Source organism: Oryx dammah, unplaced genomic scaffold (assembly GCF_014754425.2).
Source record: "Oryx dammah isolate SB20612 unplaced genomic scaffold, SCBI_Odam_1.1 HiC_scaffold_3, whole genome shotgun sequence".
NCBI lineage: Eukaryota > Metazoa > Chordata > Mammalia > Artiodactyla > Bovidae > Oryx > Oryx dammah.
Window position 1 is genome coordinate 83,243,070 of NW_024070187.1, and position 13,873 is coordinate 83,256,942.

General features: G+C 35.8%; 1 pseudogene; it reads right to left on the bottom strand.

The window, feature by feature from the left end:
- Nucleotides 1-417: 417 nt before the first annotated feature.
- On the bottom strand, nucleotides 418-12,644 carry LOC120861598 (annotated as a pseudogene).
- Nucleotides 12,645-13,873: the final 1,229 nt, after the last annotated feature.

The window sequence follows — 13,873 nt, forward strand, 5'->3', positions numbered from 1 at the left end:
AATGTCCATTATTTGTCTTATACAGTCCAGTTGAACAAAATGAATTTGTAATTTATAGAATGAAAAATAATTTATTTGGTATATCTAGCATATTTGTTCTCATACTAACAAAATGTGAATTTTTTAAATTCTGAAAAATACATATTTCTAATTTAATGGCAAGGTAAATCAGAACTAGGGTATTAATAAAAAATATTTTGATCTTCCTTTTATTTCTTTCTGCTTCCTATATTAGTTAAATAAATAAATGAATGAATGGATAGTGTTTTAGATAATATAAAACATTATTCAAGACCTTCATTCATTTGTATGTAAGAAATAATTGGTATGTCAACAATAAAAAGAAAAATACTTTGAGAAAATGGATAAGAATATCCTATAGTTGTCTTTCTGTTATGTTCCAAAGTTACTTCTCTTTCAGAGTCCTGTCTTGGAAGTAATCCAGTCATGATAAGCAGTCACTCGAGTGCAGACACCTGGTTTATTCTTTTTACCACACCCTTCTCCTGCGCTTACTATTCCAACAAGGTGCCAGATGTTCCTAGAGGTGGGGTAAGCTAGTGGTCCACCAGAATCATTCTAGAAGAAAACAAGAAAAAAAAAATGTTTCTTGTCCTGAAACATTTCTGTCTCTCCTCTGGAGTTTTCAATAGGCTCTAGGCAGTGCAGACAGTTCATGCTCTTCAGGCTTAGAACTGTGGAACTACTGAGTTTCTTCAAAACCCAGGGCAATTACAAACCAGAACACAGTGCCTACAACTGGATTGGATTGGGCTGGGAAGACTAGAAGTTGACTTTGTAATGAGTCCAACCTTAACAATGGCAAAAGTGACTCCATGATGAAGCCTCTGTGGAATGGATGACATGTGCAAGTGGCATCTCTGGATAAGGAAGAGGCAGCCTCCTAGGTCTGCAGGTTGCCCAGAAAATAGGGCCAAATTTATTTTATTACCTTGTAACTATGGATTCCTAGACTGAAATCTTCCTGAGAGCAGAGTTGTGTTCACCACTGCATCTCCAGCTTCTGAGCTGGGGTCTGGTACATTAATGAGATGAATAAATATTTGTTAGGTGGATTGAAATAAGAAGCTACTCTGTGAAAATCATTAAGACAAAAAAAAAAGTTGGTAAAAACTTCCACTGAATTAGTACTTGGGAAAAATGATTTGATAATGTATCTAAAAGTACCTGACAGTCATCTGCTTCTCCTGACATAAATCCAGCGCATAGCATTGTATCAGTCACCAAGCCAGATAATGCACATGCAAACTCTCTTTTCAAAAATCTTCAAAAAGGCCTGCTGAAGTATCACTGGAGGAGGACCTAAGGGCAACAAATTCTGCATATTATGGAGATCCTAACCTTGTTTGTTAATACAAAGAACAATTTGTAGAATAAAGCAGATTCTTTTGGTCACCAAGAGGCAGACCAGACCCAGGCTAGGCTGATTTCTTTCTAATGCTTATTATAGCGGGCTGCCTCACACAGAAATTCCAAATTTTCCAGTTTGTATTCCCAGAGATATTTCAGAAACTGAAGACAATGCCATGCTTTTTTGGTCCCATCACTTCATTTTCTTTTCAGTTTTTTTTTTTTAATGAATTGCTTAATTGCATGAAAGAGTGAGTGATCGATTAAATAATTATTCCTATGAAGCTATTACATATTTACAGAAAAACTTACCATTCACATAAACTTACCATTCATACAAAAGCTTCCCCATCCTGTAACTACAACACTGTCATTTGCTGAGAGTTTCATTTTGGCTTCAGGAAGACAAATCTTATGAATATACTTCGTAAAAGAGACTTCTTCAGCTAGCTATACAAGGGCAATATCATCATGAATCCCAGGGCCACTAAAATTGTCATGAATAATAATGTTTTGAACTTTCCATGTCATATACAGTTTATTTACTACAGTTCCAAAGTTAACCGTCCAATCTTCTGAATTATTTTTCCTGGAGGACACAATTTAATTAAAATACACTCAATTTGTGGGTCAAAATGGTATTCTCGGGGGTTATCTTATAACTTTAAGCTATGTTTCCCAAACAGTATTATAAAGCACTTTAATTCTTGTCTTAAAAATGTCTTTGATGTGGGGATGTCATAAATGCTGCAGACATATAAAAATAGTTCTAAGGACTATTAGAGTTGTTTGTTGTTTAGTTGTCAAGTCGTGTCCAACCAGACTCCTCTCTCCATGGGATTTCCCAGGCAAGAATACTGGAGTGGGTTGCCATTTCCTTCTCCAGGGGATCTTTTTGACCCAGGGACTGAGCCCATGTCTCCTTCATTGCAGGCAGGTTCTTTAGCATCTGAACCACCAGGAAACCCTATATTGGAGATGTTGTGTGTGTGTTAGTTGCTCAGTCATATCTGACTCTTTGCAACCCCGTGGACTGTAACCCAGCAGGGTCTTGTACCCATGGAATTCTCCAGGCAAGAGTACTGGTGTTGGAAATTGTCATTTCCTTCTCCAGGGGATCTTCCCAACCCAGGGATCAAACCCCAGTCTCCTGCATTGCAGACAGATTCTTTACCTTCTGAGCCACCAGGGAAGCCCTTATTGGAGCTGTTAGCCCACTACAAATCCTCCTAAACAGTCACTGATGTCTCCTGCTACTTCAGCCCCATCTGGTTTCTATGCATTTGAGTTGGAGAGCAATCACATGAGCAGCCTCAGTGCATGGGGTCCAGAATCACACATAATGCCATGTACGCTGGACTCCATGAGCCTGTGGCAGGGCTCTTGACGTCTGTCTGCATACATAAAAAATTGCAACTTGTTCTCACCCAGTCACTCCACTATATGTACCAAGTCAATGAATCTTGGCTTCTAATTTAGATTTTTTGACCAGATTCTCCAGTTCCTCTGAGATTCTTTCTCAATTTAGGCCCTAACATTCTATTTAATTACTATCACTTTCTTCAAAATGTCAGGTGCATTTTTTTTTAAGATTTCAAGATCTTCACGTAACTGTGACCCTCTTGAATCCTTCTCCCATTCTGAAGACTTCAGTGACTCCACACACTCAATAGCTGTGTTTCTTTAGTAAGTAAGCATCTTGTTATTTAGAGGTGTCCCCGATGAATAAAACTATATTTTCTAATGTTTCCATTTACAAATCTTCTTTACTTAAAATAGTTATATTTTTTTTGCTGTCCATAGAATACGACTTGTGTCTCTACATCTCAACACATTTGAAGATGACTATTTTTTCAACTCAAAATACGCATTATTCTTTCTGATCTATCTACTCTAATCAAACAAACTTTATCTCTTTAGAGTCTGGAACAAAACTTGCAACTGCATATCTCAGCTAGAATATGTTCTTTATCTTCATCAAGTGTCCATAGAGCATACTAACATCTGTGTTGTACGTGTGACACTTACCACTCTATGCTGCATAATACCTTTAATATATCACATTTAAATTTCTTCAGGTAGATTGTAAATTCCTAGAGCACAACACAAATAAGCACCTTGTAACTGAATTTAGACATACCTGAGTTCACACTCGGTTCCTGTTGTTTAAGGGTGGTAGGATCTTGGTCAAGTTGTATCACCATTTCTAAACCCGATTTCCTCATCTTTAAATAGCTTCAAGTACACCTTTCATATGGAATTATTGTTATGATTACATGAAATGATGTAAGTAAAGCACATAGTATCAGGCAAAAGCCCTTATTTGGAAAATGTTAATTGCTTCCATTCGCTTTTCCCTTAGTTGCCCCCGTTTAAATGCCTTTGTTTGCATGTGTGTGAGCTCAGTTGCTTCAGTTGTGTCCAGCTCTTTGCGACCCTACGGACCGTAGCCTGCCAGGATCCTCTGTCCATGGGGATTCTCCAGGCAAGGGTATTGGAATGGGTTGCCATGCCAGGGGATCTTCCTGATGCAAGGATCAAACCGGAGTCTCCTGTGTTGACAGGCAAGTTCTTTAGTGCCACCTAGGAAGCCCTTAAATGTCTTCAATGCCCTTGAATTATGAGAGTACTTGTAAATATCAGGTAGTCTTGGTGAATGTCACGCATTTAGGTTAACCTTCACAGACCTCCTAAATAGATCTGCAACCAGAATCTTACCTTTAGTTAGACCTTCAAACTTACCTAGCAAAGCAGTGAGCTGCAGATAGGAGCCACCTGCTGCTGATCAGAGAGGCACCACAGTGGTGTTGGCCTTTCCACTGCATGCTTGCCTGCCATGGCCAGGCCCCCACCAGGGCATTTTCCCTGTTCACAGTTCAATTTGGTTGCCTACTGTGATACTGTTGGTCAGTCTTCTCCCACAACCTGAAAAAAGCATTTATTTGTACAAGAGCAGGTAACTTTGATGATGCTTTATAAGAAATACATTTTAAAACAGTTCTTGAAATCCTTCAATGATTGTCCTGCATCTCCTAACCAATGCTGTTTCTTTCCAGAATGTACTTTTTCTATGGTAGCACTCCATCCTTGTTTCGATGACTTTTACTTTTCCTCTTTTCCAGTTTCAAGAATCTTTCAACTGTTGACCTTTGTTGTATCTATCTATTATAATTCTAGTCTCCCCAAGTAGATTGCATAATTTTAAAGGTGGAGACTTTGCTTCATTAATGTCTTACATAGCATGTACAATGCTGTCTGTAAAGCCCCATGTGGACAACATATACTCCATAAATATCCCTGAATGAATGAATGCATGGATGTATCAAACTGTGGACCACATGATACTCTAAAGAGAATTGGCTTGAAAAGTATAGACTGTTTTTTTAACTTATAATAAACACATTTTATATAGCCTAGTTTTGCATTTTCTTATTACCCTCAGTTTCTTATTACCCTCCTTTTTTCCTTCACTTAAGAAAAAAAAAAACTAATTCAGCATGATATTCTTCATGATTCCATTTTTTAAAAATAATTCTCACTTCACCCTTTTGGACAACCCATTACAAATAGCGTTTTTCAAAGAGAAACACTAGATAGATATGTGGCATTGCCAATAATTTTGAAAGACTATACAGGTTTCCAAAATGAAATACTTCTAGAAACTTTGTAGCAAGATGATGGGGAACTATTTATGAAAGTGTTAAATTTATAATAAAATTTCTAAACTTACAGTTGTTGGTAAGCACTTCAACATTATTCTTGCTGATTTCTGAAATTAAGAAACGAAAACATAAGGTTAATAAAATATCACGAAGCAATTCTCTTCAACCAAAGGACTAAATTTCTCAACCCAATTACACCCAACATTTAACTATTCAGATTAGTTCATGTATTATTTATCAACCCCTCTGACTCCTACTTGCTCAATTTTGGCCATCTCTCCTCATCTCTACAAGGTGGTATAGGCAAAGGAAAAGGAAATAAAAAAGCAAATCTCTCAGTTTTATAATAGTTGAAGTAAACATTTAGAGAAATAAGAAGCTGACACTCTTACTAAAAGAAGCACTGAGCATAATCTTTGGATTTTTTTCCCTATGATAATTCTCACTACTTTGAAATAGAGTTGTTTATATTTTAAAGAAAAATAGCAATTAAGATTACATTTTATTGTGCCTACCCTGCTCTTTAGAAGTCATCTCATTACTTAGACTGAATTGTGAAATTTTGAGAATTTGACTTAAATTTTTTTTTTGACTTAAACTTTTCTATTGGAAAGAGACCTTAGAGAGAAATAAAAAAGAGTACATTTAAAAAAAAAAAGGCACATAGAAAAGTGTTGACCCTGAATTCCTAGGAGATAGAGGGGCCATAACTAGTACAACCTTCTTTCCTAATGACTAAGCACAATGGAATTATCTTGCTCCTTGCAGAAGCTCTAACTCAAACTCACTACTCATGAGTGGTCCATTGGTAACAGGGACTGTATTGAAGCAAAGGAGCTGTAACTGGCAGTTGGTGGCCATTATAGCCTTCAAGGATACTAGGATCAATTGTCAGCCTGGAAGAATGACAAAACTGGGCTCTGGAAACACAAGCTTATCACCTAACAAACTTTTTAATAATTAGAGTTTAGAGTTTCAAGATCTTTGCAAAACCATCAAAAATTTATGAATAATTACTTTCTGTACTAGGACAAAATCCTATCATTTTCTTCCCTTGTTTTCTAAGGAATTATTTCAGGCAAACTTTATCTTTAATAGTATTACTTCTATTCTTCCACAAGAAACAATGAGAATTCCCTAATCTTCAACTTTACCCTTACTCCTGCAATCTTTACACTGAATGATCAAGAAAACCCAAAGTCTGTTGCTTATAATGAGATCCTGACATAAGTAAAAGGCAAAGGTCCATCTAGTCAAGGCTATGGTTTTTCCGGTAGTCATGTATGGATGTGAGAGTTGGACTGTGAAGAAGGCTGAGCACCGAAGAATTGATGCTTTTGAATTGTGTTGGAGAAGACTCTTGTGAGTCCCTTGGATGGCAAGGAGATCCAACCAGTCCATCCTAAAGGAGATCAGCCCTGGGATTTCTTTGGAAGGAATGATGCTAAAGCTGAAACTCCAGTACTTTGGCCACCTCATGCAAAGAGTTGACTCATTGGAAAAGACTCTGATGCTGGGAGGGATTGGGGGCACGAGGAGAAGGGGACGACCGAGGATGAGATGGCTGGATGGCATCACCGACCCAATGGACATGAGTTTGAGTGAACTCCAGGAGTTGGTGATGGACAGGGAGGCCTGGCGTGCTGCAATTCATGGGGTCACAAAGAGTCAGACATGACTGAGCAACTGAACTGAACTGAATTGAAGGAGGAATGTATGGAGGAGGGCTTGGCAACCCACTCCAGTATTTTTGCTTGGAGAATCCCTGTAGATAGAGTAGCCCAGCAGGCAACAGTCCATGGCATCACAAAGAGTCAGACTCAGTTGAGTGACTAAGCATAGGACAAGGAGGAATATGGCTTCAGTTATTATTTTCACCCCCTTTTCATCCATTACAGCCAATCCTTCCAAACTCACAAGCATGCCTGTAGCTTAACACTTATTTCTATCACTGTTCAGACAAAGATTCTATAACACTTCTCTTTCTAATACCACCTCAACTATAGGAGTGCCACAGTTGGGAAAAAACTAATTTTCCTTAAGAAAATTTCTAAAAATTTTGGTTCATTTTTTTTTCCAGTCCTTTTTTTTTAACGTAATAATGTAAAAAAAAAAAAAAAAACTGTAACTTTAATGGAAGTGGGAACCACATTCCAGGATGCCATGTTGTCCTTCAACATCTGATGTAAGATAGCCTTGATTTTAGTCCTCATGCTATTCTTTTCTACTGGAGGAAACTTGAATGTCAACTCTAACTGTACACTTGAGCCATTGGAATCAGGACTAGAAATAACAGAAATATTCTAGTGTGCTGCCTTCTGATTTTTTAGATGTTTCATGAACACATTAGATTTCTCACATTTTAATTATTATATTGCCTTTACATATATTTAAAAATAATACAGATATTGTCTCAGTATATATAAAGTGTAATGGTCCCTAAGAACCTAACTGGTTAAGAATTATTGTTCATGAGAAAGAATGTGAACCACAAACTAGAAATCAAAATATTTCAAACATATGTAAGAAACTGACTACTGGCCAACAAATAATTGGCTTGCAATTTTATTGTAATGTAGAAAAAAATAGTGTTCTTATATAGATATTTTGTCATAGCTTAATTTTAGAGAAAAAGGTAAATGAGAACTTAAGTGTAGGGTCTGGAAGTATTCAAAAGATAACTTCTAGTATGTGTTTGGGAACCAGTACTAAACTTCTTCCTACAGATTCTTATACATGCCCAACCCAATAGATGTATGCAATGAGAAAGTTCAGAAAGATAACTGTAAAGCATGAAGACAATCTCCATTATCTACATATTCAGTACATCATTTTTATTAATCAGGAAAGAAGATAAATTCATTTTGGGATATTTTCAAACAAAAACCCATATTAAGCACGATTTTAAAAAAAACTTCAACTCTATTTTCAAATAATTATGATTAATTGAAGACCTTTTGAAGATTTTTGCTTGTCTGTAAGAAAGTAGATTGGTTGGCTGGTTAGTTGGTTGATTGGTTGGCTAGCTGGATTTTTTGTTTCATTTTGTTTTGTTTAGGGAGTTCAGACTCACAAGTGCTCGCTGTGTCACTCATCACCTATGCTTTGTGACACTGCCTCCCTACATCTCTCATCCCCACCACCACCACCAAGCGCACTTACAATACATGCTTAGACAAAAGTTACCTTAAAAGATTCACTTTCTCCAGTCATTAAAGAGATGGAAATTATGAGAGAGAACAAAGGAGGATTATTTTAGAAAAAATATGGCCAGATGGGTATGAATGGGAAAAGAGATGATTAGTGTATCAGTAGCAAAACAATCAGCTAGAACTTCTGGTTTTGCACAGTTACGATTATCTTTTACCATAGAAGTCAGTTAGGACTGACTGCCACCAACAACCTTATAATTCCCCTTCAACTACAGAGATTAAAGATTTGAGCAGAACACTTCTTTCTGAATAGAAATTTGTTCAATACAGTGATGCTATAATTTATGGGGAACTCTTTAGTCCCTTTCTTTTTACCTTCTTTCTTCCCTTCTTTCCTCCCTTCCTTCCTTCTCTCTCTCTTCCTCTATCCCTGTTTCTTGCTATTGTTGTTATTTAAAGCTGAGGTGGATGTGGTATATTATCTACTTCTCATTCCATAAGATCGTGAATGAATTTTTACTTACAGAAGTTTGATGACTTTTGAGTTTATATATTCTTTGTATACACTAGAATTTTGAAGTGCATCAGACATCTGTCAAGAGAAAAAACAAAAAAGCTACCATGTATGTTTTAACCAAATTTATAAGAAAATAAATAAACTTCTGACTTACCTTGGTCTCAATATCTTTGTTCAGATCTGTGCTGGCCTATGAAACTGCTTTTTCACAATTATCATTGTATGTGACTCCAGAAATATGAAAATCACCTTGGTAATAGTAAGTCTTTTCTGTGAAATAAACAAATACTTAAAAAAATTTTTAAAATAAAACTTGACCTCAAGTCCCTCCATATCTTTATCTCAAAATTAATAATCAGTACTGGGAAATTAACTTATCACCACTTGAATGAGAGATCCCCCTAGCTCTCAACCAACTCTAGTTACCCTCAGTATTAACAAAGACTGTATTAATTCGTAAACCAGAATCCTAGAGTAAGCCCATCTTCCAAAATTTCTTCAAACAACTTTTACAACAAAGTTTGAGTGTCTAATTTTATTTCAAGAAGTTCAGTTCAACTAATTTAGATTTAGGTAATATAAGCTTGTCTAGCATTGAATCTGAAATGGTAGATAGCTGATCACGGAAAGAAACTCAAGAGTAAATTGTCATCCCACGCACTTCCTGCTCAAGCCAGGATAACTGTAGTGCTCCATTTTGCATCACTTCTTTCCACTAAGTAATTGTTTCTTTTAAAAAAGGGACTTGTTAAAATGCAAACCATATTTTGGAAGGCTAGCTAATTAAGCTACTGGTCCCCACTACCATACTGACAAGGCTTCTTCATGGGAACCTGATTTGGAAAACTCAGAGAGCTATCTATAAGGAAACTATGTGAATAAAGTTATTTTTTTTAATGAGTAGAGATAAGAAGTAGATAGAAAGATTCCGACTATGGAGAGGTGGTAGATAGACAAGGCAGGCAAGAGACTGTGAGCATCCACTATGCTTCCAAAGGATAAGTTTTGAAATTTGCTATTAAGATGGTTAGGTAAAAACAAAGGAGAAGAGGCTAGGTTGAAAAAGAACTGAAATTGTCACTGAATCAAGCAAAATATATCCACATTGCATTACTGCATAGGGTGATATATTTCAGAGGAATAAAACAGGAAAATCATGAAAAAGTATTGTTAGAATAATACACTTAAAGTATTAAGATGGGGGTTTGTGCTCAACTATGCTAAAAAGCTTGTGATATCTAGGAAGTCACTTGACTTTCCTGAGCCTCAGTTTCCTGCATGTGAAAGTAGGGACAGTAGTAAAACCTGCCCTCCCAGACTCAGAGAACTAGTGTGAGGATCAAGTGGAATAACACATACCAAGTTTCTTTAAAAATATTAACTGGATCTACAAATTTCAGGATTTACTTTTCCTGAAATATAAAAATAAAACAAGCTTTCTGGATATAAACTTAAGGAATGTTATTAAAAATAAGGACAAGTTAGTATGAGCATTCAGCCATTTAACCACTCTTGACTATCCACTATTAGAAAAGTCATTAGTGGATTATCCACAGCTGCTTGTCAATTATGTTATTCAGAAAAGTTTGTTTATATATTTGGCTGCATCAAGTCTTAGTTGCAGCACGTAGGATCTTCATTGCCTCATGTGGGATCTTTCATCGTGGTGCACAGACTCTCTAGTTGTGCACAAGGGCTCCAGACCATGTGGGCTCATTAGTTTTGGCCCCGGACTTAGCTGCTCCACAGCATGTAGGATCTTAGTTCCACAACCAGGGATCGAAATGCATCCCCTGTATTACAAGGCAGATTCTTCATCACTGGACCACCAGGAAATTTCCCCAAATGGATCTTAACCAATATCAGAGCACAAGCATTGGCTCAGACGGTAAAGCATCTGCCTGAAATACAGGAAACCCAGATTTGATCCCTTGGTTGGGAAGATCTGCTGGAGAAGGGAATGGGAACCCGCTCCAATATTCTTGCCTGGAACATCCCATAGACAGAGGACCCTGGAGGGCTACAGTCCATGGGGTCACAAAGAGTCAGACACAATTGTGTGTGTAGATCTTAATAACCAATATCAGAAGGAACCAAGAAGAGTAGGGAATCTCTGAAGTTTGGGGTATATTTTTTTTACCAAAAGATACAAGTTAGCTACAAACCTACTCTACAAGCACCTTTATTGACAATGAATACTGGCATCACAGTACTGAGCATTTCAATCTTGTCCACACTCCCATAGCTGGTGATATAACTTATAGACTGGATCAAAGAGGCATTTGATTCCAAAAAATTGCAAACTTTGGTGTCAAATAACATAAAATTATGTTGAAATAAAATAGTAAGTAGATAAGAAAGTTTCCATAAAGAAATTTAATATTCCTGTTATTTCTTGTCAATTTTTAAGAAAATGAGAGCCAATACTGACCAACTGCCAGAAAATGGATGAGGAGACCAATAGTTAATTCCAAGATTGCCACGACTCCAAGAAAAATAAGGATGGTTCTCCATAACGGCCAAGATCTTCTCTGGGAAAATACACTGGTGTGTCTACCAAAACAAGGAAGGTGACTTGAATCAGATGATGTGCTGTGCTGAATTAGATGATAAATATTCTAAATTTACCTGTCTTTCCTCCAACTCATGCAATACAATTTATATTTTATGCATCATATCTTTGTGTTAGCTTAAAACACAGAAGCCTCAAATGTGTAAGGAGGATAGACCCTAATGCTCATTCATTTAACAGATCATCTTTGAGTGCTATGTTAGCTGCTGGGGATACAACAGTGAGCAAAATAGTGTGGTTTATGTTCTCATGTTGATGAGGAGAAATCAACTGACCTTTTTTATTTACTTAAAACAGGTTATAAAACATTATACATGATCTGATTGTACCTTTGCAAACTACAGCTACATCATATACACAGTCATATATAGATTTATAAACACAAACATATAACATCATTTATAGGTTTTAAGTGTGTCAGAAAGCATCGTGATGTCAATTTTTGCCTTCCCATGTTTTAAGATTATGGATAGACTTTTTTCTTTCTGTTTACTTCTTCCTTATCTATACTCTCTAATGTTTCTACAATAAGCTTGGATTATCTATACAGTATAATTTAACAGATAACTTTCATCATTACAACCAACCAATTAGATGAAAAATAATCAGAAAATATTGTAACTTGGCATCATACAGATAGAGTGATCTAGGCTTACAGTTAGGTCATATTGCTAGGCTTAATCTAATTTATATAAAGTTTGGACATTATTCTTCATATCTTAAAAGACATGATGTCATGAAATAGTTCATTTGCACCTATAACACACACAAACAAATCTAATTTCAAATTTCAAAATAGCGTCAACTATTTCTTCAATCTCTGTTTTCTGCATTATGCTAAACAAAAAATGACAAAACAGAAGAGTTTATAATCAGTAGATATGTGTCAAATTAAATATTTTCTATGAGCAGGAGAACATTTTTGTTCTAGTCCCTCTAGAACTAACTGACTTTTGTAGAGAAGATCCTTTAAAAATGGATTATAGGTAACTATGCCCCACCTGTGCAACTCCACCCAGTCTTAATTTGTCTCTGTTCTGTTCTCAATTTTTAATCCTACCTCTTCCTTATATCTCTTTTGATGACTTGTTTATTAACACTACCCTATGCCAACTTTGTGAAAGCTCTTCAAAGAAACTCCCTACATTCCATATGTGCTTTTTTTTCTTTTATTTATTTTAATTGGAGGTTAATTACTTTACATTGTTGTATTGGTTTTGCCATACATCAACATGAATCCGCCACAGGTATACACGTGTTCCCATCCTGAACCCCCCTCCCTCCTCCCTCCCTGTACCATCCCTCTGGGTCATCTCAGTGCACCAGCCCCAAGCATCCAGTATCATGCATCGGACCTGGATTGGCGACATACGTGCTTTTATACTAGAATTCATTTGTATAATCTAATTTTCGTAGAAAAAAACTATTTGGGCACAATATTTCTTATATTAGATGAATCACACTTTAAAAGGAGCATATAATTAATGTGAACAATATTATTTATAATCTTACTAATATCTGAAAATATATGTCTGCTAATAAGTAGAAAAATTCACTTTGATAGTCTTAAATTTGTTTTGAATTAGCCATTGTGACTTAGGCTGGTAGCTTAGTCTCTCTGAGACATGAATATTAGCTTGAGAGACTCAAGCACTATATAGCCTAAATTATGTACATAGTACAGAAAGTAGCTGACATGGTTTCTATATAAAATAGTCACTATATTACAGTGTATAAAATGCTTTTCTTTGAAGGTCCCTTTTAGATTGTTCTTAAAAATTCTAAAGAATGCACAGTGTTGACTATAGAACTGGTATTGCTTTTCCCCCTTAATTGTGAATTTCTTCTGATCATAAACAATTGAGGAGATTTTTTTATATATAAAATATCACAGTTTATGATTTATTCAACCTCTAGTAAGTATGATGTTTGCATTCTGAAATTGATTATTATTTTTAGTAACAGCTGAAATCATTAAAATCATGTTCTAAATATCCAAAAAAGTCCATTCATGAAATAATTTACTCTCATCTATCAAGTATATATTTTAGCCATAATTTTTTAAAGGTAAAAATCTGAGTTCCTAAATGAACCTCTCATTTAACAAAGAGAGTAAGGTAAAAATTAATCTTCAATAAATTTAACCAACTCCATATGCTAAACTAAATTATACCTGTCTCACTTTTGGACAGAATCTACTGCAATGAACAACTCATTGCTATTCTGGTATAATTCAACCATTTACCTTGATCAAATTATAATGATGTTAAAAATGATGGTAACTACACTATCCACAATTTTAAAACATTTATCTCACAATAATTTGTCTCCCACAGCCCATACCCAGTATCATATCCTAGATCAGACTTCCCTTATAACAAATTCTGACACTGAATTAGCAATTGAATTACAAACCCTTACAAAGTGTAGTTCTCATTTACTCAACCTTCATTTCCAATCATTTGAATTGGATGGACCTGAGTTCTGTTATATAGTGAAGAGCATAAAACATAATTCCAATGCAAAATTTCCCAAATCTTATAAAGATACTTTTTTTTTTCCATCGTTAAAGTTGTTCAGTCATTTCCGACTCTTTGAG